At 37.6% G+C, this 26,198-nt stretch overlaps 1 long non-coding RNA gene across 3 annotated transcripts in view; it reads right to left on the bottom strand.

Annotated features, from left to right (window-relative positions):
• Positions 1–26,198, bottom strand: part of LOC309639064 — a 124,789-nt gene that overhangs the window by 31,218 nt on the left and 67,373 nt on the right. For 2 of the 3 annotated variants that reach the window (XR_014251446.1, XR_014251447.1), the window contains exon 1: positions 4,445–25,046. This is a non-coding gene — a long non-coding RNA (uncharacterized lncRNA). Of the gene's footprint in view, positions 1–4,444; positions 25,047–26,198 lie in introns of those variants that run through there. The other variant, XR_014251445.1, reaches the window with a different exon arrangement.

The following is a 26,198-nucleotide window of genomic DNA, read 5'->3' as shown; positions in this document are numbered from 1 at the left end:
AGTTTTTTTTCTATATCTGAGAGTCTGCTTCTTTTTGTTTGTTTGTTTTATTCACTAGTTTGTGTATTTCTTAGATTCCACATATAAGTGATATACAGTATTTGTCTTTCTCTGTCTGACTTATTTCACTTAGCATAGTGCCATCCAAGTCCATCCATGTTGCTGCAATAGGAAAAATTTCATTTTTTTAATGGCTGAGTAGTATTCCACTGTGTGTGTGTGTGTGTGTATGTGTGTGTGTCACATCTTCTTTACCCACTCATCTGTTGACAGACACTTAGGTTGCTTTCATACCTTGGCAATTGAAAATAATTCTGTATGAACATTGAGGTGCATATATCTTGTCAGATTAGTGTTTTGGTTTTTTTTGTTTTCAGATATATACTCAGGAGTGGAATTGCTGGTCATATGGTAGTTCTATTTTTAGCTTTTTGAGAAATCTCTATACTGTTTTGCACAGTGGAGGCGCTAATTTACAACCCCATCAAGAGTGTACAAGGGTTCCCTTTTCTTCACGTCCTCACAAACATTTGTTATTTGTGTTCTTTTATTCACATAGATCAATGGAACAGAATAGAGATCTCAGAATTAAATCTGCACACTTAGTCAATTAATCTATGACAAAGGAGGCAAGAACATAAAATGGAGAAAAATCTCTTCAATAAGTGGTGCTGGGAAAACTGGAAAGCTAGATGTAAAAGAATGAAATTTGAACATTCTCTAACACCATATAGAAAAATAAACTCAAAGTGGATTGAAGACCTAAATGTAAGACCAGATACTATAAAACTCCTAGAGAAAAACATAGGCAGAACACTCTGACATAAATCGCTGCAATATATATTTTTTTGGATCTGTCTCCTAAAGCAAAGGAAATAAAAGCAAAACTAAACAAAAGGGATCTAATTAAGCTTAAAAGCTTTTGCACAGCAAAGTAAACCATCAACAAAATGAAAAGACATCCTGCTGAATGGGAGAAGATAATTTGCAAAGGGTATGACCGATAAGGAGTTACTATCCAACATATGTAAATAGCTCATACACCTCAACATCAAAAAAACAAACAACTCAATTAAAAGCTGGGCAGAAGAACTGAATAACCATTTTTCCAAAGAGGAAATGCAGGTGGCCAACAGGCTGATGAAAAGATGCTCAATATTGCTAATCATCAGGGAAAATGCAAATCAAAACCACAATGAGATATCACCTCACAGAGGTCAGAATGTCTGTCATCAAAAAGAATGACTATTTTGGATTAAGGGATCAAGCAAAGGTTTTCTGAGGGGATGATACTGAAACTGAGATCTGAATGACAAGAAGATAGCAACCATCTGAAGACTGAAGGGACTAATAATCCAAACCAAGGGAATAGCTAATGCAAAGGTAAGCCCCAAGACAGAAATGAATAAGGTAAACAGAAATATTAATGCCAACAACTGTTCTATGAAACTTTTCTATTTATCTACTTTTTGATCTCCCCACCAGTCCCTCCTATTGGAAAACCTAATAGGAACCTGGCTAGCAATGGAGATCGGGAAATGTGGTTTGCAGACTCTTAGCCCTAATAGTACATAGCAGAATATAGAAGGGTAAATTTTGACTGAGAAACAGCAGTTTAAAAACTAGCACAATCCATCCTTTTTGGTTACTCATACACTTCTACACATATTTAATCTTCTAAACAGTGACAATAACATCATGTTTACACCATACAGGATGCAACCAACCTTTATACAAATCACGATATTCTCACCATCTCAAAAAAAGGTTGACACAAAACTCTGAAATTTACTGTTCTTATCTTCAGGTGATGTTAATTCTATTTATAGTTAAATCACAATTCTAAGTTTTGCAACCTACAGTCTAAATTTAAAACTTAACCACAATCAATGATTCCTATGTAAAATAGTGAGATGGGAGAAGGGAAGATATTTAATGTCTTGTTGTCATGTAACAGTGTTAAGGAACAAGCGGGTAAGAGATTATGTTTAACTGTAACTAGTCATGCAGCCATACTTGATATTACAACTTCCATTAATCATTACTATTTCCTGTTTTTCTTAGCCTCAACCAGCCCCACAATTCATGGGGATCCTTTATTTGGGGGTGAATCAAGCTGTCATTCCTGAGTGATCTGAATCTAACTATATTTGGTTGTTGAGGTCTCCATTAACATTTGACTTGAAAACATTAAGAGATCCCTGAGTTTCAGATAGATTCTGTTCTGTCCTATTGTAGGGAAGCAATTATTTTTCCTCTTCGTAATCAGGATCAAAGTAACCAGTAAAATAAGCTTTGTTCTTTGTTTGTTCTGTGCCAAAAGTGTGTCAGCCTCAACTTCCAGTTCAATCAAATTATTGATTCCCCTGGTGAAAGCATCCCTCTGTTGAGAACCAAGGACTCTAAATCAGTAGAGTCCAAAGTTATATGGCCAGTAAGTAAAAGTTTTACATCATACACTATCTGAACACACGTCCTCCACTAACTACGTGCTCAGGAGGGTCCAGAGGAGACATAGAGTAATGTATAAGAAAGGGGACACTGCCACTCTGAAAAAGTTATGTGATATTTGTCCTTTGAAGGCCAGGGATGATGATGAGATATGTTGCGATTGACACAGGCTCCCTAATTTCACTTGGAATGATGGTATCTCAGAAAGACAGGTTCCACATGGCAGCCCTTAACCGACAGAGACAAAGTGGGCACAATTATCACAGTGAGCAACAGAAATAGAGTTGTACCTGGAATGTGGCACACAGAATTTCTGGAGGATCCTTGGAAGTGACTAACTGAACATGCTTTCCTTAAAAATAGATGGATGTCTTATGCTAACAGTGGTTTATCTATATGTTACAGTGCTTAAAAACACTTCCTGAACTCCAAATGGGAAGATGCTATTTTTAAAATGGTGTAAGGAAACCTGGAGTGGAAAGAAATTAGCAAGGATGGCTGAGTTTTGTTATGTTTTGTTTTGGTTTTTTTTATTATTTATTTATTTATTTATTTATTTATGGCTGCGTTGGGTCTTCGTTGTTGCATGCAGGCTTTCTCTAGTTGTGGCAAGTGGGGGCTACTCTTTGTTGCGATGCGCAATGCGGTGGCTTCTCTTGTTGTGGAGCACAGGCTCTAGGCACACGGGCTTCAGTAGTTGTGGCACGTGGGCTCAGTAGTTGTGGTGCACGGGCTTTGTTGCTCTGAGGCATGTGGAATCTTCCTAGACCAGGGCTCGAACCCATGTCTCCTGCATTGGCAAGTGGATTCTTAACCACTGCACCACCAGGGAAGTCCTAGGATGGCTAAGTTTTAACTGAGACTGCATTATTGAATCTGGCATGATCATGGGAAAGAGATCATTTGGGATCTCATCTTTTATCATTTTAAAATAAGAAAAATAAAATGACTTAAAATGATAATAATAGCTAGTACATATGGAACACCTACAATGTACTATACTGTTCTAACACTTAACATGTATTATCTCATCCATTCCTTTTATGAGATTGGTCATATTGTTAAACCCATCTTGCAGATAAGGCAACTGAAACACAGAGAGGTGAATAATCTATCCAAGTCTCAACATCTAGTAAGTAGCAGTCCAGAGTTTTAAATCTAGTTTAATACCACTAAATCATGGGCGAAACCCCTTGAACCCTGGTTTCAGTGTAAGTGGTTTTCTTTTCCATGTCTGCTCTATGATCTCACAATGGCCCAAGGTAATTCCCAGGAGTGACAAATTTTAGGGAAACAGAAACCAGCTTTCTGCAATTTGGCTGAGTGTGTAACTTAACTGAGGTGGACTAAATTGGCTGTAAATTCTTTGACTAGGCATCAATGCCCCACAGCCTTCCGGGCACTAGAACAAAAATAGCTAAGTGCATAATGATCACCACAGGGACAATTGCCCTAACATATCCATGTGCCAGAACACACGGGAAAGGAAGAGAAATAATTTCCTATCAACATCCGCAATCATTCTGGGAGATTACTTCATGATTGCCAAAGTAGAAACAGGGTGATGAGTAGGTGGGAAGGCTGGGAATAATAGGACATCATAAAACAGCTTGGCATCATGAGTTTAGGCATGGGACACTTGTGCTCTAGTCCTGCCTTGGACTCTAAACTGCTGTACAATGTTGAACTTGTAATCATCATGGAATATTAGAGCTAAAGGGACCATCATCATGTTCAAACTGCTTATTTTAGAGATAAGAATATGAAAATCCAAAGAAGTACAACAAAACCAGTGCTCAACCATTCTGAATCCCCAGATTTTCCTTCTGTTCACACTGCACCCCACTGTAGGCCCAGGCCCTCCATCATTATGAGCATCAATTTCCTCATCTAGAGAATGGAAATAGCCTTAGATACTCTACCTACCTACTATAGATTACTTTATAAGATCAAATGAGATAACGTATGGGAAAGTGTTTTTGAAAGTATATACCATGGAAATACCACTTGTTCTGGGGTTTGAGTATGTAACATTTCCTTCTCACTGTGTCACCATTTCGACAGTCTTCAGCAAGAGTGCCCAAAAATGACTCCAGAAACAGACCTGGAATTTAAAGAGAGACACACATCATTTAAGGTCAATCAACAGGTTAGAACTAAGAAGAGTGGAAAGAAGTATGGGAAATTTTAAGTAGGTGGTGGGGGGTGTACTTTTAAAGAGTTATTTTGTAAACCACAAAATATTCTCTGCAGGGACATATTTACTACTCTACTGCTTACATCACTTAAGTTCACACCAGAGAGAGCACTTATTAATGCAGCACATGGGGTGATCTACCAGCAGCATGGAAAGCAAGCAAAGGTGTTCTTGGTGGGCTTTGTCTGTTGGTTTGTCTTATCTGCTCTTTAGCTTGGGCACAATTGTTCCTATAGGGCCTAGTCATCCCTGATGTCTTCAGTCAGCCAAGTTTTAAATAACAGTGTGTTTTGCCCAAGTGTTCGCATTTACTATACAGACATTTTTCTCTCAGCTTTCATTCAACACTTATTATGAGCCAGAGACTTCACACTGTGTTTTTTGTGTATTACCTAATTTAACTTTCTCAACAGCATGATAAACTAGGTGCTATTGTAATCCTCACTGAATAGGTTAAAAACCTGAGGCTGGGGGAGGAGCCAGCACGTGGAGGAGCAAAGATTAAAATCAAGACTAGAGCCTGAACTTTTAACACCCTGCCATATTGCTTTCCTGTGTTTCGCCAGATTGTTTCATTGTCTTAAGCTACAATTTCAACCCACCTTGAATGAATGAATCACTCAAGGAACGAATCACTCAAGTTACTTTCCAAGTGCACAATACTATTTTTACAAATATTTAATAAACCCTTGTGTTGAGAAATCAAGCTTACTCTTCTGCATGGCTTTACCAGGAAAAAACAGGCTCAATGGCTGAAAAATATCAAGAGCCAGATTTTAGCTTAATGTGGGAAAGAATTTTGTATTCATTGGAGTGGTCCAGTGAGTGGAACTAGCTATTTTATGAGTATAGCAAGCAGAAGTTATTGTTCAAACAGAGGTTGTGATGCCAAAAACATGGCCTCTGTGTACTGGTGGCAAATCGAATCTCGGAGACAGAGTTTTGGGTAAAGTAGAAAATAAGAGTTTTATTGCTTGCCCAGGCAAATGGGGACACAGCAGGCTCATGAACTCAAAAACTGTGTCTCCAATCTAGGGGATTTGGTGAGGAGATTTACAGCAAGGTTTCAAGGGCAGGGTTGCTGATAAGGATCAGAGTGTGTCAGGGCCTGCATTTCTTTAATCTGGCCTCAGGTGGTCTCCTGATGAGATTTTGTGGTTTTCAGGGTTATCAAACTGTGACCTTCTCTCTGGAATGAAGAATGCTTCATCAAGTAGTTAACATCTTCCATTTGTTGGGGGATTTAGTTCTACAGAAGAGCTCAACAATATTGTTATGTGTATCCCTTGAGGTGGAACCAGAACCCTGCCTCAAGGCTGCACTATTCTTTCTTGGCTGCTCCTTCCTTGTTTCTATATCACCTCCCTTCCCTGATTAGCAACTGTTTGAACCTGCCCTTTGGAGCTCAGGGAAGTTCATGGAGGCTGAAGCCTATTTCCTAAAAACAAGAAACAGGGGACACAGAAAGGCTTCTGTGCTTTCTGAAGTCTTTTCTTGATTATTTTTGTTCTGAATGGTCACTGACTCTTCTGCAATTGGGTAGTTCTTATATAGTGTGTACCTTGCAACTAGGACTGTATTAATTTTCAGAGAGGAGAGTATTGCGTGAGTTTAAGGCCAGAGTCTGGTTTGGTTTCAAGGGGCTTTTCTGTCCTGAAGCCCCTAACGTCATTGCTATTCTGAAATTTTAAAATTTGATGACCAACAGATCTGAGTAAAGGACAAGTGAGTACATCCTTTGACAAGCATGGCCTTCCATGGTGACTCCACACTGTAACCTAACCAGTTTCCTAAAATAATAATTTAGAAACAAAACGGACTACCATAACTTGAATAAAGGATTTCCTTTCTTGGGCTTACTCTCTTTCTTTCTCCATGCTAGCCCCTGTCTGAAATCTTTACTCAATCTCAGTTATCAAGTTCAATTGTCCCTTCCTCATGGCCCATCTCAAGTCTCACCTCCTCCACAAAGCTTCTCCAGGCTGTCCCAGGCCTTGACACTCTTCATGCCTTAAACTCTGGCAATACTCTCCTCTCTGAAAATTAATACAGTCCTAGTTGCAAGGTACACACTATATAAGAACTACCCAATGGCAGAAGAGTCAGTGACCATTCAGAACAAAAATAATCAAGAAAAGACTTCAGAAAGGAAAATGTGGCCTGAGCTAAATCCTAAATACTGACTTTCAGCCCAGGAGGGTAGGAAATATGGACATCTGATCTGATGGAACCCTGGTAGTTAGCACAGAGGCTGTCACATTGCAGATGCTCAAAAACATTTAAAAAGAAAGGAAGGAGGGAGGAAAGGAGAAAAGGAAGAAAGGAAGCAAGCAAAAGTGAGCCAGGCATGTTTGCGGAATGGTGAAGAGACCTGACTAATGAGAACAATATGCATCTGTGTTGAGCAGAGGGTATTAGAACAAATGAGCAGTGTCGGCTCAAACTATGAAGAGCCCAGAAAGCCAGGCTGAGAACTTGAGCCTGGCTGTGGAGACATTTATAATATTCTGAATAACATTAACAATTTTTGTGGCTTCTTTATGAGACTGCAAGTCATGTGAGAGTATAGTTCTCAGCTTATTCTTCTTGATATCCTCAGCTGATTTAGCTCAGTGTGTGCCTTAACTGTGTGAAGAATAATTAAGCAAATGAATAAACCATTTTCTGCTTCATTCATTCCAGAGGTGAATTGATCTTTTGCACCTTGCTGACACCCTGGTGTTAGCCACAAGTTGGCCTCTCTCTCATGTACAGGATCCAAGGTAATGTGAACATTTCTCCAACATGACACTACAAAGTTAAATTTAATGAACTTTCCCCTCCTGAGGATATTTATCATTAGATCAACCTCACCTCTCTAGTGCTATTCCAAAATCCCCATTCCAAGGCTATATTGGTAGCCAATTACTGAGTCATGTTCTTAGACGTGTACTGAAGTGGAATGGAAAGCTTAATAATCACAGAATTGTAAAATATACCCAGTCCCTGACAAATTATTTTATTAACAATCTTTCATTCCCTTTTTTCTAACTAGAATATCCTTAAATCAATTATAATGCATCCTTCAGAAGATGCACATGCTGAATTTGAGTTTTGTAAAAGAATAGGAAGGGGCAAGAATGCCTGATCTCAGACACTGTCTCTGTCACTTACTGATCCTGAAATTTTGGACAAATTACATTCTCTAAGTCCCAGTTTCTTCATCTGTAAAATTGTAATAACACTGCCTACTCTACATTTTGTACATTGTAGTGGCAACATTTTTATACATCAATTTTGGCTATATATGTATGTATTTTTAACCTAAGTATTAATAGGCTTTCATCTAAAATAATGGCTCAGTTTTTTCCCTAGGAAAACAGACCTGTCTTCCTCAAGAAAGTCTCTTGCCCTAAACCTTTTTAATTCCATTCTTCTATTATAAGGTAACTTTCTCCTTTTCCATCCCCATAGGGTCCAGTATTTAGCTAGTAAGATAACTTTTCAGACTAGTGTTTTAATAGAACACTCCTTTGTGATTAAATATTTCCATGTTAAACTAGCAAATTCTGGATATCTTACCCTTAAGAGTATATTTAATCTTAATATTCTTAAAAGTTATAAAACTGGTAAATATAGGCTGCTGGAAAGCCAGTAGGAGAGAAAGTTTGTTTTTAAAAGCATCTTGGGTAGCTTTAAGTTTCTTAAAATTTACTCTGCATAGGTGGCTAACTGTAGGGTGGGCTAATAGTGACCTTGTCACTGGGGCCAAAGCCAACAAGATGCATTTCAGCAGAATAAAGTCATACACTTAAGATCAAAACACCAATTTTACAAACAATATGGTGCTTGTTTTGGTAATACTCACCTGCAAAAGATGTGACAGTATTATCTGACCACAAGCTGAAGGTGTTTAAAAAGCTAACACAAAATTAGGTCAGTCACGTTTACATGTCTATGAAGCCAAAATCATGAGACAATCTAAACTGACTACTGTGATGACTGGGCATATCTGGAGTAAGAGTAGAGTTCAGGATGCCTTGTTTTAATTGCCCAAACAAGACAACAAAATGTCTAAAAATCTTGTCAAATGAGACCCGCCTTATACAAAGAGGGATTTCTAGACTGGAGGATAGAAATAATAAAATGGGTCTTGTAAAGAAGAGAAAAAAAGAGGTGTTGTCTGTGACTCTGAATGACCTAACTAAGTTCACTTGTTAGAAACTGTGGACATACCCATTTTGCTGAATATAAGAAAGAACTTTCTAATACATGGGGCTATACAAATTAAAGTGGTTGATTTCATGAAGAAATGACTTATTTCTGCAACTTCAAGGTCTAGCATTGTTCTTGACACATGGTAATGGAAGGAAGGAAGGAAGGAAGGAAAGAAGGAAGGAAGAAAGGAAGGAAGGAAGGGAGGGAGGAAGAAGGGAGTTGTTCTCTTAGCTGGCAAATGGAGCCAGTCTTTTCTAATCTAAATTGATCAGGATTTCTCATCAAACCCACATTATTTGTACTTTTTTACAGAAAGTTCACCACCTGCCCCACTTGTTTTAAACAGACTCTTTCACAATAAAATTCCATTTAGAATTTAACCTATGTCAGAAGAATCAGGCCATCACAAAATTGTGCGTTCTCCTAACTGGTAAAAAAAAAACTTGAATTTTTTCTTATATATTATATGTCACATTTATTTCTAATAATAAATTAGACCTTGCACAGTTTCAGTTTCTGCTAGCAAAAAAGTATACATACTATTGTCCTGTAAAATGTGGCCAAAATAAGAAAAGGTGGAGGCATGAAACATAAGGATTTTTAATAGAAACATATTTTCTAAAACCTTAAATTCCACTTAGTTTCCGTTATTCAACAGAAGTTAAGTGAGAGGCTGAATTTATTTGAGCTTTGAGTTTTCATATAATATAGTTCTGAGTCTAGTCAGAAATTCCTGTTACATTTAAAAGAGTTTCATACTATTAACCTATTTTTTAAATTTTAAGAGTCAAAACACAAAGTTGCCATTCTATAACAGTCTCTTAATTCAACTTAGAAAGTAATTTGCCTTATTATTCATTATCCCCTTTTGATGGACCTGATTAATTAGTTTTTTGGTTGATCTCTGTTTGCCTTACCTAGCTATTGGACTCAGAACAACCTGAGAGCTGGAGTCAGGAAATCTGGGTCTGAGTCCCAGACCCACTGACTTATAAAGGTGTGACCTTGGGCAATTCACACAGCTCCTCTGAGCCTCAGTTTGCCCATATCTAAAATGGGATAAAGTTGTTACTCCCGCCTACCCTTCTGGCTTATTGCAAAATTACCTGAGATATCCTACATTAACATGCTTAGTGACCTGTAAATACTACTACATAAGCATGAGGCATTATTATCCTTGCACAACTTTATGAGCAAACAAAAATATCCGTATTCCATTTTTAAGGAGCAACCTGGGATTGGGTTCCTTCTCAAATTCACAAGGATTCTAAAGAGGCAGTCACCACTGTGACTGCTGAGTGGCCAGGGGCATCATAGAGCTATGGCAGTGGGACCAAGCTCCATCCTTTTGTCGAGTGACTAAAGCAGTAGTCATTTATGAATTGAAGCAAGTCCCAATTTGCAATAATATATTTCATAAACTCTGTTTTCTATATTTTAATTACTATGCATAATTTGAAATACAATTTGTTAATATTGTTCCTATGTGTGCTTCATACACCCTGGAAGTCTGAGAAAACCCTGAACTACAAGGTCACTCTTATGATACCATGCATTATGGAATTATGGATGAAGCAATGGCATGGGGGTATGCCAGTCTAAATTCTAATCACACTGGAAAGCTGTGGTAAGCTGAATAATGATTCCCTAAAGATGCTCACATCCTAATCCTCAGAATCTGTGAGTGTGTTACCTTACACGTAAACTAAATTTTGCACACGTAATAACACTAAGAATTTTGAGATAGGGAGATTATCCTGGATTATCCAGGTGGTCCCAAGGTAATCATTAAGGTCTTTATAAGAGGAAAGCAGGAGAGCCAGAGGTGTGAAGGAGATGATGACAGAAGTGGAAGTCAGAGTGATACAGGGCTATGAGGCAAGGATTGTGCACAGCCTCTAGAAGCTGGAAAAGACAAAGGAACAGATTTTTCCCTAGAACCTCCAGAACAGACATAGCCAGTCCTGCTGACGCCTTGATTTTAGCCTACTGAATCTGATTTTTGACTTCTGACCTCCAGAACTATAAGAAAATTAATTTGTGTTGTTTTTAAACCACTAAGGTTGTGGTAAAACAAACCACACTCCTATTCCTCATTACAGCAGGAATAGGACACTAATGTACTAATGTTTATATCTTTAAAATAAAGTAATTGTTTCAGATGTTCTCAAAGGTCCTTTTCAGTTCTGACATCCTATAGAAAGATACTGTCTTACACTTGGGGAAATCCAGCTTTTCTTAGAGCAATATAAATAGCAGTTACATAGATAATTAGTGCTATGCTGCTTCTAGAAATGGGTTTGTTTAGTTTTTTATATTGTCTGTGTTTTGCCTTTAGTTTCTGTTGTATTTATTTGTGGAAGAAAAATTATATGCTTACATTTTATTCTGGAACAAGATAGGGATGGAAAAAATGAATAAATGCAATGAAAAGAGTATTGACTTCCAAGTCAGAGACTCAGTCTACTGTCCTGCCTTTGCCTAAGAGTAGGAGTAGGCTATTTACTATAACCAGGACATGGAAGCAACCTAAGTGTCCATCATCGGATGAATGGATAAAGAAGATGTGCTACATATATACAATGGAATATTACTCAGCCATAAAAAGAAATGAAATGGAGGTATTTGTAGTGAGGTGGATGGAGTTAGAGTCTGTCATACAGAGTGAAGTAAGTCAGAAAGAGAAAAACAAATACAGTATGCTAACACATATATATGGAATCTAAGGAAAAAAAAAAAAAAGGTCATGAAGAACCTAGTGGCAAGATGGGAATAAAGACACAGACCTACTACCTACTAGAGAATGGACTTGAGGATATGGGGAGGGGGAGGGGTAAGATGTGACAAAGTGAGAGAGTGGCATGGACATATATACACTACCAAATGTAAAATAGATAGCTAGTGGGAAGCAGCCGCATAGCACAGGGAGATTAGCTCGGTGCTTTGTGACCACCTAGAGGGGTGGGATAGGGAGGGTGGGAGGGAGGGAGATGCAAGAGGGAAGAGATATGGGAACATATGTATATATATAACTGATTCACTTTGTTATAAAGCAGAAACTAACACAGCATTGTAAAGCAATTATACTCCAATAAAGATGTTAAAAAAAAAAAAAGAGTAGGAGTAGGCCACTTCTCTCTCTCTCTTTGCCTCTCTCTCTCTCTGGCTGCTTCTGCCTTTCCCTTTCCCCCCTCTCTCTATTAGTTTAATAGGCCTGCCATATCAAATTACCACAAACTGTGTATCTTCAAATGATAAAAATTTATTATCTCACAGTTCAGGATGGCAGAAGTCCAAAATCAAGGTGTCAGCAATGTTAGCTCCTTCTGGAACCTTGGAAGGGGAATATTCTGCATGACTCTTCACAGCCTCTGGTGGTTGTCAGCAATCCTTTGCTATCCTTGTCTTGTTGATGTATCATTTCAGTCTCTGCTTCTGTCATTACATGGCCTTTTCCTGTTTGTTTCTTCTGTGTCTCTGTTTTCTCTTCTTATAAGGATACCAGTTGTTCAATTTAGGACCCACCTTAATCCACCCTGACCTCTGTACTACTCAGGGTTCTCCAGAGAAATAGAACCAGTGGATACATATAAGTGCAGAACGATTTATTATAAGGAATTGGCTGATATGATTATGGAGGCTGACAAGTTTCAAGATCCGGACCCCGGAAAGCTGATGCTTAGTTCTAAGTCCAAATGCCAGCATGCTGTAGATCCAGGAAAAACCAACCTCTCAGTTTGAGTCTGAGGCAGGAGAAAACAATGCCCCAGGTTGAAGGCAGTCAGGTATCAAGAATTCCCCCTTATTTGAGGAAGGGCGAGTCTTTTTGTTCTATTCAAGGTATTCAACTGATTGGATGAGGCCCAGCCTGCTTTACTCTATCAATTTAAATGTTAAACCCATCCAAAAACACCCTCATCGAAACACGCAGACTGACGTTTGATGAAATATCTGGGCACTCCATGGCCCAGTCAAGTTTACACCTAAAATAAACTATCACAGCTTCATCTTAACCTATTACATCTGCAAAGACCTTACTTCCAAATAAGATTACATTCTGACATTCCAGGTAGACATGAGTTTTGGGAGGACACTGTTTAGCCCGCTATAGCCTCTTCATGTCCCAGTCTGCAAAATGAGGGCCTGGATGCTAAGCAGTACTTCTCATGCTACAGTTCTGTTGGAGAATTTTTCTGGAGGCTGGAGGCAGGTCATCTAAGGCAAGGGGCTCTGGGTGCTGATAAGATTGGGAAATGCTGCTTTGAACAAAACTTGACAGGTAATTCTTGCTGAGGCTTTATTTCATGAAAGAGCGCTGTGAGTCTTCAGGAGAGGTAATAGCAGCTATTCTTTTCCAGGGCTTATTGATCACAGAAACTTCCATCCTTTGTTTTTCTTGGCTTACCTATGAACACCTCCCAAACCAGAGTTCCCTGGAACTCAGTCTCAGAAACACTGGACAATGATCTCTAAGGAGTACTCAATTTCCAATAATCTGTGGTTTTATCAATCATTAGTTCTCTAACCTCCTTTTAAAGAATAAATTCCTCTTGGATTCCTAGTGTTAGTTTAAATTATATTTATTATATTGTTACTTAAATATGAATAAACATAAAACTACCTATAAATCCCTTATACCTCTGACTCTTAGCAAAATATAAAACCCAAACAAATGTGCAAACTAATTTCAAAGAAAACTAATAAATTTAAAATTAACATTAATTTAAATGTAATTATTTTGCTGGAATTATATCACTGCTCAAAATGTATATATGGTATGTTCTGTTCTGGGGTAGTTCAACAAATCTAGCACAATGTGCCACAGGTGATTTGATTCTCCCACCAGTTTTTTCTATTCAAATTGCAGGAATGTTTTATTTGCACAGCTCTCAGTGATGCTTTCTCATGACAGGAACACACCATTTATATATTTCTTATATCTCTGCTATTTTCTTATTACTGGTAAGCATTAGATAGTTCTCCTTTGTATCAATGCCATAATAAACACAAATAGACAAAACTATGACAATTGAGGGTAGGTTATTAAGTAGTCATTCAAAAGATCCAGAGTGTTTGTCTTTTCTTTAGATTATCATTATCATTAGACTAAAATAGTAAAAAATATATATATATATACACTTATGTAAAGTAAACAAATACAATAAAGAACCTGCAAATGCCAGAGATCGTCTGCAGATCTCTTTAATTCCTTGGAGTCCTTTTAAAAAGTGCTAACTGTAGATGCTCCTGGTTCTCTCACAATAACCTAAAACTTCTTCAGCAGAGATCTACCCTGCTCTTTCCTTTCATTCTCTTCCTAGGGATCAAGGAGTCAAAAATATGTATGAATGTGATGCTTAGTCATAGATCTTAACTACTTGTCTCCATTCAGAAGATCATGGCCATGAATTTTCCCTTTATGTAACTATGTAGAAATCTGTGTACAGCTAAAAGTATTATGTGACCACTGCAAACTCACAATTTAACCTTCAGAAAGAAAGCAATGAAGTCTAATGATCTCCCCAGAATGACTTTCTGAGGTTGCCCTCACCATAAACAAATTTCATTAATTCAAACTAACTGGGCTATGAAGAGGCCAGTATGAATTAGAGAAGTCCAATTAAATTTTCTGTTTACTACCTAGTAAACATAACAACTCAAAGTAGCATAACAAAGTGTTAAGAGGCAGAGGTCTTTAATGAGCTGCTTTATTGAACAGGTAAAAACAGTTTAAAATTAGCACAATGATTGTTTTCTTGCAAATTCACTCTCTACTATTCTATAAAGCATTTTAATTCTCTGCAATCTTGTTTACCCCAGTAATTTGCTTAGAAAACCCTTTCTTTCATAACTAGAGTAGAAGCAACACTTAGCTCAGGCCAGTCCAAATGAGCCAAGAGTTTAAAATAGTAGCATCTGATTTGATTAGGTTTTACTAACAGCAAGTCAGGAAAATGCATTAACTCCCTTAGCCCACTAGGGGTTCCCTTTGTGTGCTGACATTAATTGCTGCCATTTACTTCATTGCCTGTTGCTTCCCTCCTGCCTTCTTACTGACAACACTGTGGATGGAGAACTTTTCTACAAACCTCCCTCAAACCAGCATTCTCAGCTCAGCAGATGTTACCTGAATGTTGATTTAGCTATCAGTCTGTTTGATGAGATTAGAGGGTCACCAAAAGGCCACTCTGACCAAAATCACAGAGACCTTTTTGTACATACCTGCAGCAAGTTCTAAAGGAGCCATCAAATAGACATAACCACCATTAAAATTACTTCTTGAGGACTTTGAGAGATTTGCACACTTTTGATAAAATCATAGTATCACTTTTCCTCTCATCTGGCTATTAATCACACATTGATGTACATTATAGCATGGCATTTACTATAGTTTCTATTAACTTAAATTTCTTATAGGTATGCTTTGTCTTTGCAACTAGAGAAACTTTGAGGACAGAGATTACTTTTCTCATATTTTTGCTCAACCCCCACTTTCACCCCAAGCCCCTGGCACAATGCTGTGCAAATAATAATAAATACTAAAAATCCCTTGATGAAAAGGCATTAACACTTTAAACAATTAAAACTTAAGCAAGTAAAACTGTCTGAATTGTTCATTTTCAGTTTTTGTTACCTAAAAGTCACCAAGGTTCTAAAGGAATTGGACCTAGGACAGGGAAATTTTGTGTTTTTGTTTTTTTAGTATGGGTATTTTGATAGGGATTGCATTAAATCTATAGATTGCTTCGGGTAGTATGTACATTTTAGCAATAGTAATTCCTCCAACCCATGACCATGGGATACCTTTCCATTCTTCATATCTTTAATTTCCTTCATCAGTGTTTTATAGTTTTCAGAGTATAACTCTTTCACCTTGGTTAAAGTTTATTCCTAGGTATTTTATTCTTTTTGATGCAATTTTAAACGGGATTTTTTTTTTTTTGCTTTCTCTTTCTGATAGTTCATTATTAGTATATAGAAAAGCAGTAGATTTCGATATATTAATCTTGTATCCTGCCACTTTACTGAATTATTTTATTAGTTCTAATAGTTTTTTGGTGGAGACTTTAGGATTTTCTATATATATTATCATGTCATCTACAAATAGTGACACTTTTACTACTTCCCTTCCAATTTGGAGTCATTTTATTTCTTTTTCTTGTCAGATTGCTGTGGCTAGGACTTCCAATATTATGTTAAATAGAAGTAGCAAGAGTGGGCATCCTTGTCTTGTTCCTGAATTTAGAGGAAAGGCTTTCAGCTTTTCACCATTGAGTATGATGTTAGCTGTGGGTTTGTCATAGATGGACTTACCCTATGCCAACTTTGATGAGAGTTTTTATCATGAGTGGATGTTGAATTTTTTCAAATGTTTTTTATATCTCTATTGAAATGATCATGTGATTTTTATCTTTCCTTTTGTTAATGTCATGTATCACATTTTTTGATTTGTGGACTTGAACCATCCTTGCATCCTTGGGGGATAAATCCCAGTTGATCATGGTGTATGATCATTTTTATATGTTGTTAGATTTGGTTTACTAATATTTGTGGGCTTTTTTTGTTTTTTGTTTTTTGTTTTTTTAAATATCTTTATTAGAGTGTAATTTCTTTACAATGTTGTGTTAGTTTCTGCTGTACAACAAAGTGAATCATCTATAAGTATACATATATCCCCATATCCCCTCCCTCTTGAGCCTCCCTCCTACCCTCCCTATCCCACCCCTCTAGGTCATCACAAAACATCGAGCTGATCTCCCTGTGCTATGCAGCAGCTTCCCACTTGCCATCTATTTTACATTGAGTAGTGTGTATATGTTAATGCCTCTCACTTCGTCCCAGCTTCCCCTTCCCTGCCCAGTGTCCTCAAGTCCATTCTCTATGTCTGCGTCTTTATTCCTGCCCTGCCACTAGGTTCATCAGTACCGTTATTTTAGATTCCATATATGTGCATTAGCATACAGTATTTGTTTTTCTCTTTCTGACTTACTTCACTCTGTATGACAGACTCTAGGTCCATCCACCTCATTACAAATAACTCAGTTTCATTCCTTTTTATGGCTGAGTAATATTTGTTGAGAATGTTTGCATCTATATTCATCAGACATATTGGCCTATAATTTTATATCTTTGTAGTGTCTTTCTCTGGTTTCAGTATCAGGATAATGGTGGCCTCATTGAGTGAATTTGGGAGCATTTCCTCCTCTTCAATTTTTCGGAAGAGTTTGGGAAGGATGGGTATCAGCTCTTATTTATATGTTTGATAGAATTACCCTGTGAAACTGTCTGCTCCTGGACTTTTGTATCTTGGGAGTTTTTAAATTACTTATTCAATTTCACTACTAGATATTGGTCTGTTCAGATTATCTTATTTCTTCCAGATTCAATCTTGGAACATTGTATGTTTCTAGAAATTTATGCATTTCTTCTAGGTTGTCCAATTTGTTTTCATAAAACTGTAGTATTCCTTTATGATTTTTTTTGTATCTCTGTGATATTAGTTGTAGTTTCTCCTCTTTCATTTCTTATTTTGTTTATTTGGGTCTCCCCTCTTTTTTTCTTTATGAGCCTGTCTAAAGCTTATCACTTTTGCTTATCTTTAAATAAAAAACAAAACAGCTCTTGATTTCATTGATTTTTCTTCTGTTTTTTTGTCTCTGTTTTATTTATTTCCTCTCTGATCTAAATTATTTCCTTCCTTCTACTGTCTTTGGGCTTTGTTTGTTCTTCTTTGTCTAACTCTTTTAGATGGTAGTTTAGGTTGCTTATTTGAGATATTTCTTGTTTCTTGAGGAAGGCCTGTATCTGTGTAAATTTCCCTCTTAGAACTGCTTTTGCTGTGTCCCAGTTATTTTGGAAAGTTGTGTTTTTTATTTTCATTTGTCTTGAGGTATTTTCTGATTTCCTCTTTGAGTTCTTCATTGACTCATTGGTTTTTTAGTAGCATGTTGATATGTCTCCATGTGTTTGTGTTTTTTTCCCATTTTTCTTCCTGTAATTGATGGTCAGAAAAAATGCTTGATATAATTTCTGTCCTTTTAAATTTGTTGAAACTTGTTTTGTGGCCTAGCATTTGTTCTATCCTGGATAATGTTTCATGTGTACTTGAAAAGAATATGTATTTGTGATGGACCGTCCTGTAGATATCTATTAAGTCCAACTGGTCTTTTGTGTCATTTAAGAACACTATTCCCTTATTGATTTTCTGTCTGAATGATCTGTCCATTGTTGTAAGTCCATTGTCCATTGATGGAACTGGGGTGTTAAAATCCCATACTGTTATTGTATTATTGTCAATTTCCCTTTATGTCTGTTAGTATATGCTTTATATATTTAGGTATTCCTGTATTAGGTGGATATATATTAAAGAATGTTACAGCCTCTTCTTGTATTGATCCCTTTGTCATTATATACTGCCCTCCTGTGTCTTTTGTTACAGACTTTATGTGATATAAGTACAGTTACCCCAGCTTTCTATGGGTTTTCATTTGCATGAAATATATTTTTCCATCCCCTTACTTTCAGTGTTTGTGTGTTTTTAGCTCTGAAGTGAATCTCTTGTAGTCAGCATATGAATGAGTTTTTTTTTTTTTTTTAATCCAATCAGTCACTCTATGTCTTTTAATTGGAGCATTTAGTCCATTGACTTTAAGTGATTATTGATAGGTATGTATTTATTGTAATTTTGTTACTAGTTTTCTGGTTGTTTTTGTAGTTTTTCTCTGTTCTTTTTTTCTTCTCTTAGTGTCATCCCTTGTGGTTTGATAATTTTCTTTAGTTGTATGCTTGTTTTCCTTTCTCTTTAGTTTTTTGGTGTTGATTGTAGGTTTTTTATTTGTGGTTACCATAGGGTTCATATATGTTGACCTAGAACTATATGAATTTGTTTTAAACTGATATCATTTAAGTTCAAACACATTCTAAAAGATCTATCTTTTTTACTCTCCCCCACATTTTGTGTTTTTGAGGTCATATTTTACTTCTTCATGTCATGGGACAGGGAAGTTTTGATGAGATTTAAACTTTTCTGGAATATGAATGGAAAAAGTGATGGGAGCTTGACAAGAAAGAATAACATTACCCTAATTCCCATTTTGCTTCTGGCTAGGACTACTTAGATACCATGGCTTATCAGACCAAGGCAAAAATGTCTCAATAAAGTCAACTTTTGCTATGTTTTTTAACCACAGATTACTCTGTGGTATTTTTCTAGTTTAAAAGAAACTTTCACAATATTCAGGCCTACGCATAAGGCAAAACACATCAAGTAACATGGGATTAAGCCCAGGAGGTGATTTCCACAAAGGAAACCAGCAGAATATCTGTTTGATGAGAAATGATTTTCCTGAGGTGCACTAATCATTCTTTTTCCCTAACTCAATAATTAAATGTTCAAGGAAGCACTATCAATAGTGTAATAGTATAATAGTTATCAACAAGCCTTCCCCACACATTTTTGTAGAGAAGAAAATGATCTCCCACTTGGAATTATTTGATCAAGTTAATTGAGGAACATTTTAATAATGAGTCTATTTCCTACTAGAAACAAAAGTTTAAGAACTTAAGAATCACCCTAAGCTTTTGTTTTGACCACTGATACCTCAGAACATGGAGGAATAACTGAGACAATGGGAAGAAGGTGAACAGGTGTCAGAGTCTCTAGAAACATGAAGGGGATCTTCCCCCCCAAGCCCATTCCCTTTGATTGGATGTCCATTAGCCAAAAAAGAAGGTAAAACAGGGGAAGCCTTCTCTCCCTCAGGAGGTTCTGAATTGTGTTATTGGGAGCCTGGGTGTGGTGAGTGGAAGCCCTGAATCCTCAGCCTTTACTTGTCTAAATACTACAGGAGTGATTTTGGGAGAGATATTTAACCTGTTATGTGGTGAATGTTCATATCTCCCCAAATCCATATGCTGAGGCTCTGACCACCAACATGATTGATAGTATTTGAAGGTGGCACATTTGGTAGATATTTAGGTTTATGAAGTCATGAGAATGGAACACTCATGATGGAATTAGTGCCCTTATGAGACGACAAAAAGACACCAGAGTTCTCCCTCTCCCTGCACATACACCAAGGAAAGACCATGTGAGCACACATCAAGAAGGCAGCTGTCATTAACTTCCATTATCAGTACATACATTTTCTGATTATCCACTCACTCTACAAGCATGCCTTATGCTCCTACTGGATTCCAGGTACTCTACTACATGGGTGGTGATGTAAACATGAAGAAAAATATTCCTACTCTCAAGCAACTTTCAGTTAGCAAAACTAGGGCCTGTAGCTATTATAAAGTGAGCTCATCAAATTCATGCTTCTAATCTCTAAGAAATCTTTTTTAAAAAAGAGGGAGATCATGAATAAAAATGATGTATAATATTATCTTGGAGGAAATTAGCATTATTAGAAAAATTTATATTTAGGAGAAGAAAACCAATCACCAGAAAAGCTTTTATTCTGCTGAACATAATATTAATAATCTTTACTAGACCTAAAATAGTGTTTGTTATATTCTTCTCTGTTTCTAAAAATACACAGTGGTCTGAAAGCCAAATCTAATTTGTAATTTTCACAGCTGAATCACATCCATTTCCTTCCAAATTGTATACTAGTGGGCACTGCCACCAATACCCAAACAGCAGCCCAACTCAAAACCCAGCAGTTCCCCTAGGGAGGACCAGGTGGGTTAGGTTCCATTTATAGAATCCTGGAAAAGAGTACCTCTGAAGTAGAAGATATTCAGTCAACGGAAAGTTGGAATACAAGACCTTTAAGCCTTTTTCCAAACCGAGATTCCATCATTCTGAGAGACTTTGGCTTATGAAATGTGAGGGACACCCTAACTAGGCTGTGAATGGAAACCAAGTGTTCTCATTTCAATTTGTGATTTTGTAAAGCAGGCTATGATGTGTCTGGTCTATAGCTAAAGGTGTAAAATAGTACTGTCTTTTAGTTAAGGGGAATAGTTTATAGGACAAACAAATATGCAGATTAGCAAATCATTTTACCCAAACCTCATCTAAGCCTCAGTTTATGGGATACAGATAGCTATACACAGAGGTATAGAGGCAGTCACAGCTGGCAAGCTGATAACAAGCCCTTAAGAGAAGATTAGGCTCTTTGGGAGACATCACCCCCTTCTGATTAGGGGGCATAGGAAAAGAGTGTCAGCAACAGCCTCCCTTAACCTTCCTTTTGGGTGCTGTAGAAACTGAATAATGACTGGGAGCAATTTTAAAGTTGACCAGATGATGGCCTTTCTGTGGCTAGGATGTTCACTGGAGGAAAATTTGGGGGGAAAAAAGGGGGGCAGAGTGGTATGGTAATCTAAGAGCCTATATGTCAAGAGTTATTCTAAATTGTGATGATACAAAGGATAGGTGTAAGTTCAAAGGACAAATTTTCCACCATTAAGAACATTCTGGTTCAAAAGAACAAAATCTCTTCAGCTAATCTCTGACTGGAACAAGAACCAAGGAATATGCTGCTTATGGTTATGATTTCTAAAGATTCATAGATTCTCATAGGGGAATCTTTATTACATGGAGGTTAAGAGCATGAGACTTGGAATCAAAACTGAATTTAAATCCCAGCTTACCCCCATACTAGCTGTGTGACCTTGTGTCTGTCACTTATTCTCTCTGAGGCTTAGTTTTCTCATTTTTATAATGAGATAATTAATACAATCTTCAGAATATTGTTGTAAGATTAAGTGAGATAATATATGCAAAACTCTTAACATAAATTAGGTACTTAATAGTATAAATTCAGATCTGAAAATTAGATTAATTTGGAATAATAATAACAATAATAATTTAGAAAATAATTATACTTAATTCATACCTCTTATATTATACATGAGTAAACCATAATTCAAAGAGGGGATAACTTGCTCAAGAATACACAACTAAGAAGTCTCAGAGACAAGACTATAAGTCTTCTGATTTCAGACTATTATTCTCTCTTTGGCATCATGCTCACATACGTTGGGGTACATACACATACTAAGCATCTCTGATTTCCCTATAGATTTATTCCACATAGCTTGTTCCTACACAAGGGAAAAAAGTTCCCAAATTCTGCTACCCACTCTATAAAATAAGATTTCCATGAAGAGTATGTTCTCATTTCCCAATACCCTATCATCTGATGCTTAATCTATTTAATCATTTGACTCAGGATAAGATGGGTGTGTTCTAGATTATGCTTTCCTTTATTTCCCATAGGCAATCACTGGTCATTCAGCAATGCTTTGGATGAGTTATTTGATATTTACTTATTGGTGTATTATCTTTTATAGTATTAACAATGAGGTTTTAAATCTCTAATCCCATCAGGCTCACCACTGTGAAATGATGGAACCATGTGGAGATAGCCCTGTGTATCCCCTATCACACACCCAGGACATATATCAATGGGTTAATCAGTCCATGACCCTGGATGAGTCAATAGAAGTTCTTGGGTTAGAATCCAAAGGGTTAGGAATCTTAAATGGAAGAAGCCCCCAGAGAAATTAGGCCTCTGTCCCTCCACTGTTCATTTTCATGGGATCAGATGACTGAGGTGCCAAGAATTATATGCCCTGAGCCAAGCTGAGGAGCTGACAGGCAGAGGAAAGAGAACACTCTTTCCTCACTCTCAGAGGAAAGAACGGTTCCTTAGGAACCTTTGACAGTTCCTTAGGATCTTTGATAATTTAATCCCTGGGAACATATAATTGGGTTCTTTGGTCCCAACTATTTGCCAATTTATTATCCCACTGAAGTCCTAAAACTATATTGAATACATACAAGGAGGACTGTCTCTTCTGCTTCAAGCTTCAAGATAGGACCCTTTGCTCCAATGTGGGGAACTGTCTCAAATAGGAATAAGATCAAGCCATTTGAATTCTGAATTACTTATCAAATGCCATAAAGATAAACTTGCCATCCAAACTACCCATAGGAAAAAAATACAGTTTTTCAGTATACTTGAGTTTGTGAGCTTGAGAAGTCCTTCTCACTGTCCTCATTGATACCAAACTTTATAGAGATTAGCATATAGTTCAGTGACTCTAAAGATAAGATTCACACCATTCATTGCATCTCTATATGAACCAGAGATATATGAGCCTATGCTTATAATGATCAATTTTATATAAACTACACCTAATTTCTATGTGAACATCTCCCAATCCACACCTTCAGCCCCGGGTCCTCCTCAGCACAAATGTCACATTTCAAACTGTGTATTAGGCATTTGAGGATAATTTTCTGCCACCTAAAACTAATATATTTAACATTAAATTTACATTGTTTCAAAGTACTCCATATCTTACAATAGGCACGATACAAATACTTTTTGGCTAAATCCTAAAATTCTTCCTGATCCTGATATTAACATTCGTTACTACATCATTCCCCCAGTTCACAAGCCTCATGCAAGTCGTTTTCTTTGACTCTGCCCTCGCCATGAACCCTCAAGTCTAATCAGTCACCAGTTTGTCAAATATTTATTTGAGACATATCCACCCTTGTCAACACCCAGATTCAGAGATCTTATTATTTTATTCATCTTTATTGAACTTTCTACTGAGTTTCTCCATCATTCCAATCTATCTTTAATCCATTTTTTTATCTTTTTAATCTACAGTTGCCAGCCATGGTTTTGACAGCAGACTTCCCATTTCCAAATATTTAAATGTGCTAGACAGTGCTTTAAATTCCTAGAGTTCTGATTTTTATTAAATTATTGCCAAGAGCCATGGCAGTTCCATTGAGAGAGGGAGTGGGAAGCCAAGTGGAAAGGTTTTCATGTCCTCTCATCCCTTCTTCCACCAAAGATAATTCCGTCTTTTCTTTCTATTTTACATATTTAGGATCTATACGGATTTGCTTTCAAATTGTCTCCATTGGCAAAAACAAGTTTGGGTATCAATGGCTCATGTGCAAAAGGCAAAACTCCTTACCCTGATTTAAGACTCCCAATCTAGCTCCAAGCACTTTTGCAATTATAGCTCATTTTATTTCTCTTCAAGTTGAGTTTTCTTATTGACTGTCTCAATAGGTCTTAGGTGCTCCCTCCTTCCCCTCTCATCTCCCTTGATTAAATGCTGTCTATCTGTGGTAGTAATTAGTGCTGTTATTCACCAAATATTTCTATTTCTCTACTCTTCCAATGAAACACAGAATTACTCTTCCTAGGATCATGTTCTATGTGAAGCCATTTGAATATGTTACTTATGTCACTCACAGAGAAGGGCATTAATTGATAGTTTTAGACCCTGCAAAATTATTCTGTCTTTCTCTCTGAGATTGCAATTGGCTATATTTCAGATAGTGGTTGCCCCATCAGCCTGGGTCCCAGAGTAAGGGTAAGATTGAGCAGATGCTTCAGCAATGCCAAGTGAGTGATGACTAAACATTAGCTGTTTTAAGCCACAAAGAGTTGACGGTGTGTTGTGTTGTTGTCGTCTTTCCTAAGCATCTATCCTTCTTCAGGGATGAGCTAATCCTTTTCAAGGTGATTTAAAAACAAAACTAAGCCATTTTATTATGTACTCTTATTTCTCTACTTCCACCAAGAAAAACTGCTTCTCAATGAATGATATCAGTTGTATATCAAGTAGCCACTCTGTGGAATTACAAAAGAACATATAATAACCTGCACTCATTTGGCATTTAAAGTGTTAGGCTTCCCCACATTGTTTAGCTACATATATATGTGCATAACTGTCCCTATAAAAACCAAAAATTCTTCGACTTAAATATTCCCTAGTATATCTCAGGGTAGGGAGGAGTATTTTACTCTGTGCTTCTCCCCCAGTCCCACCCTAACCCCAGTGTGTTTATTCCAGATGAAATTTGGTTAAACTAATATCAAGAAAAGGTAACCTCGGGCTTCCCTGGTGGCGCAGTGGTTGAGAATCTGCCTGCCAATGCAGGGGACACGGGTTCGAGCCCTGGTCTGGGAGGATCCCACACGCCACGGAGCAACTGGGCCCGTGAGCCACGATTGCTGAGCCTGCGCGTCTGGAGCCTGTGCTCCACAACGGGAGAGGCCGCGACGGTGAGAGGCCTGCGCACCGCAATGAAGAGTGGCCCCCGCTTGCCACAACTAGAGAAAGCCCTCGCACAGAAACGAAGACCCAGCACAGCCAAAAATAAATTAATTAATTAATTTAAAAAAAAACAACAAAAAACAAACGAACAAACAAACAAAAAAACCCGGCATTCGCTTTAAAAAAAAAAAAAAGAAAAGGTAACCTCATAAAAATACAAGTAAAAAATGTGCAGCCTAAGAATTAAGTATGTGTGGGTGTAAGGAGGAGGTTAAATGCCTCAAAAGCTCCTTGTAGTTATTCATTCACAATTGGCTCCCTCATTCTCCTCTGTCTATAACCTCCTTGATTTAAGACAGACACCAAGAGCTTTTTAAGGTCCACTAAAACGTAAAGATGGTGACCACACTTTGCCATATCTCACACTTATCATCTGTGAATTCCAAGACTGTGTCCACTTTCTTCTGTCATATAGCCCCCAAGTGTCCAGCCCAGAAAAGCTTAACAAGCATTCATTTCTGGATTGATGATCTTTTTCAATTCCCCACAGAGAACAGAGTTACTTGCATGGGCATATCAAATTGAATTAGAAAATTGGTCACTGCCTAGAATTACTAAAAAAAGTTGACAGTAGTTGATACTTACTTTGTACTTTCAGTATGTCAGGTATTGCTGTAAGCATTTTGCACATGTTAATTTGGTATAGCATAGTGGTTAGTGTGGGTGCCTGGGTCAGACTGCCAAGACTTGAGTCCTTGCTCCTTAATTACTATCTATGTGATCTTGAGAAATCTCTCTGTGCCTCAGGTTTTATACATATGAGGTCATGATGGTTCACAGGGTTGCTTTGAAACTTAGAGTAGCACATGCCTAGATCCTTAAACACTGTCCAGTATGTGCTCGCTGTTTTCATTACAAGGAAGCCAGTCAAAATATACACTCAGAACCTAAAGAAGGTTGCAGATGGAAGACACAAAAGCAAACATCAAACATCACAGGTCTTAATATCATGTCAGGAGAGGCCTATCTGGAATCTCCTGGCTGGAGCCACTGCTGCTGTTTTACATTAGAGAGCTTTTCTCACTCAAGAGATAACCAGGGGGCTTCCCTGGTGGTGCAGTGGTTGAGAATCTGCCTGCCACTGCAGGGGACACGGGTTCGAGCCCTGGTCTGGGAAGATCCCACATGCCACGGAGCAACTGGGCCCATGAGCCTCAACTACTGAGCCTGCGCGTCTGGAGCCTGTGCTCCGCAACAAGAGAGGCCGCGATAGTGAGAGGCCCACGCACCGCGATGAAGAGTGGCCCCC

This window comes from Balaenoptera physalus (genome assembly GCF_965194825.1).
Source record: "Balaenoptera physalus genome assembly, chromosome: 12".
NCBI classification, from domain to species: domain Eukaryota; kingdom Metazoa; phylum Chordata; class Mammalia; order Artiodactyla; family Balaenopteridae; genus Balaenoptera; species Balaenoptera physalus.
Note: the sequence above shows the minus strand (reverse complement) of the source record. Positions and strands in the feature narration are given on the sequence as shown.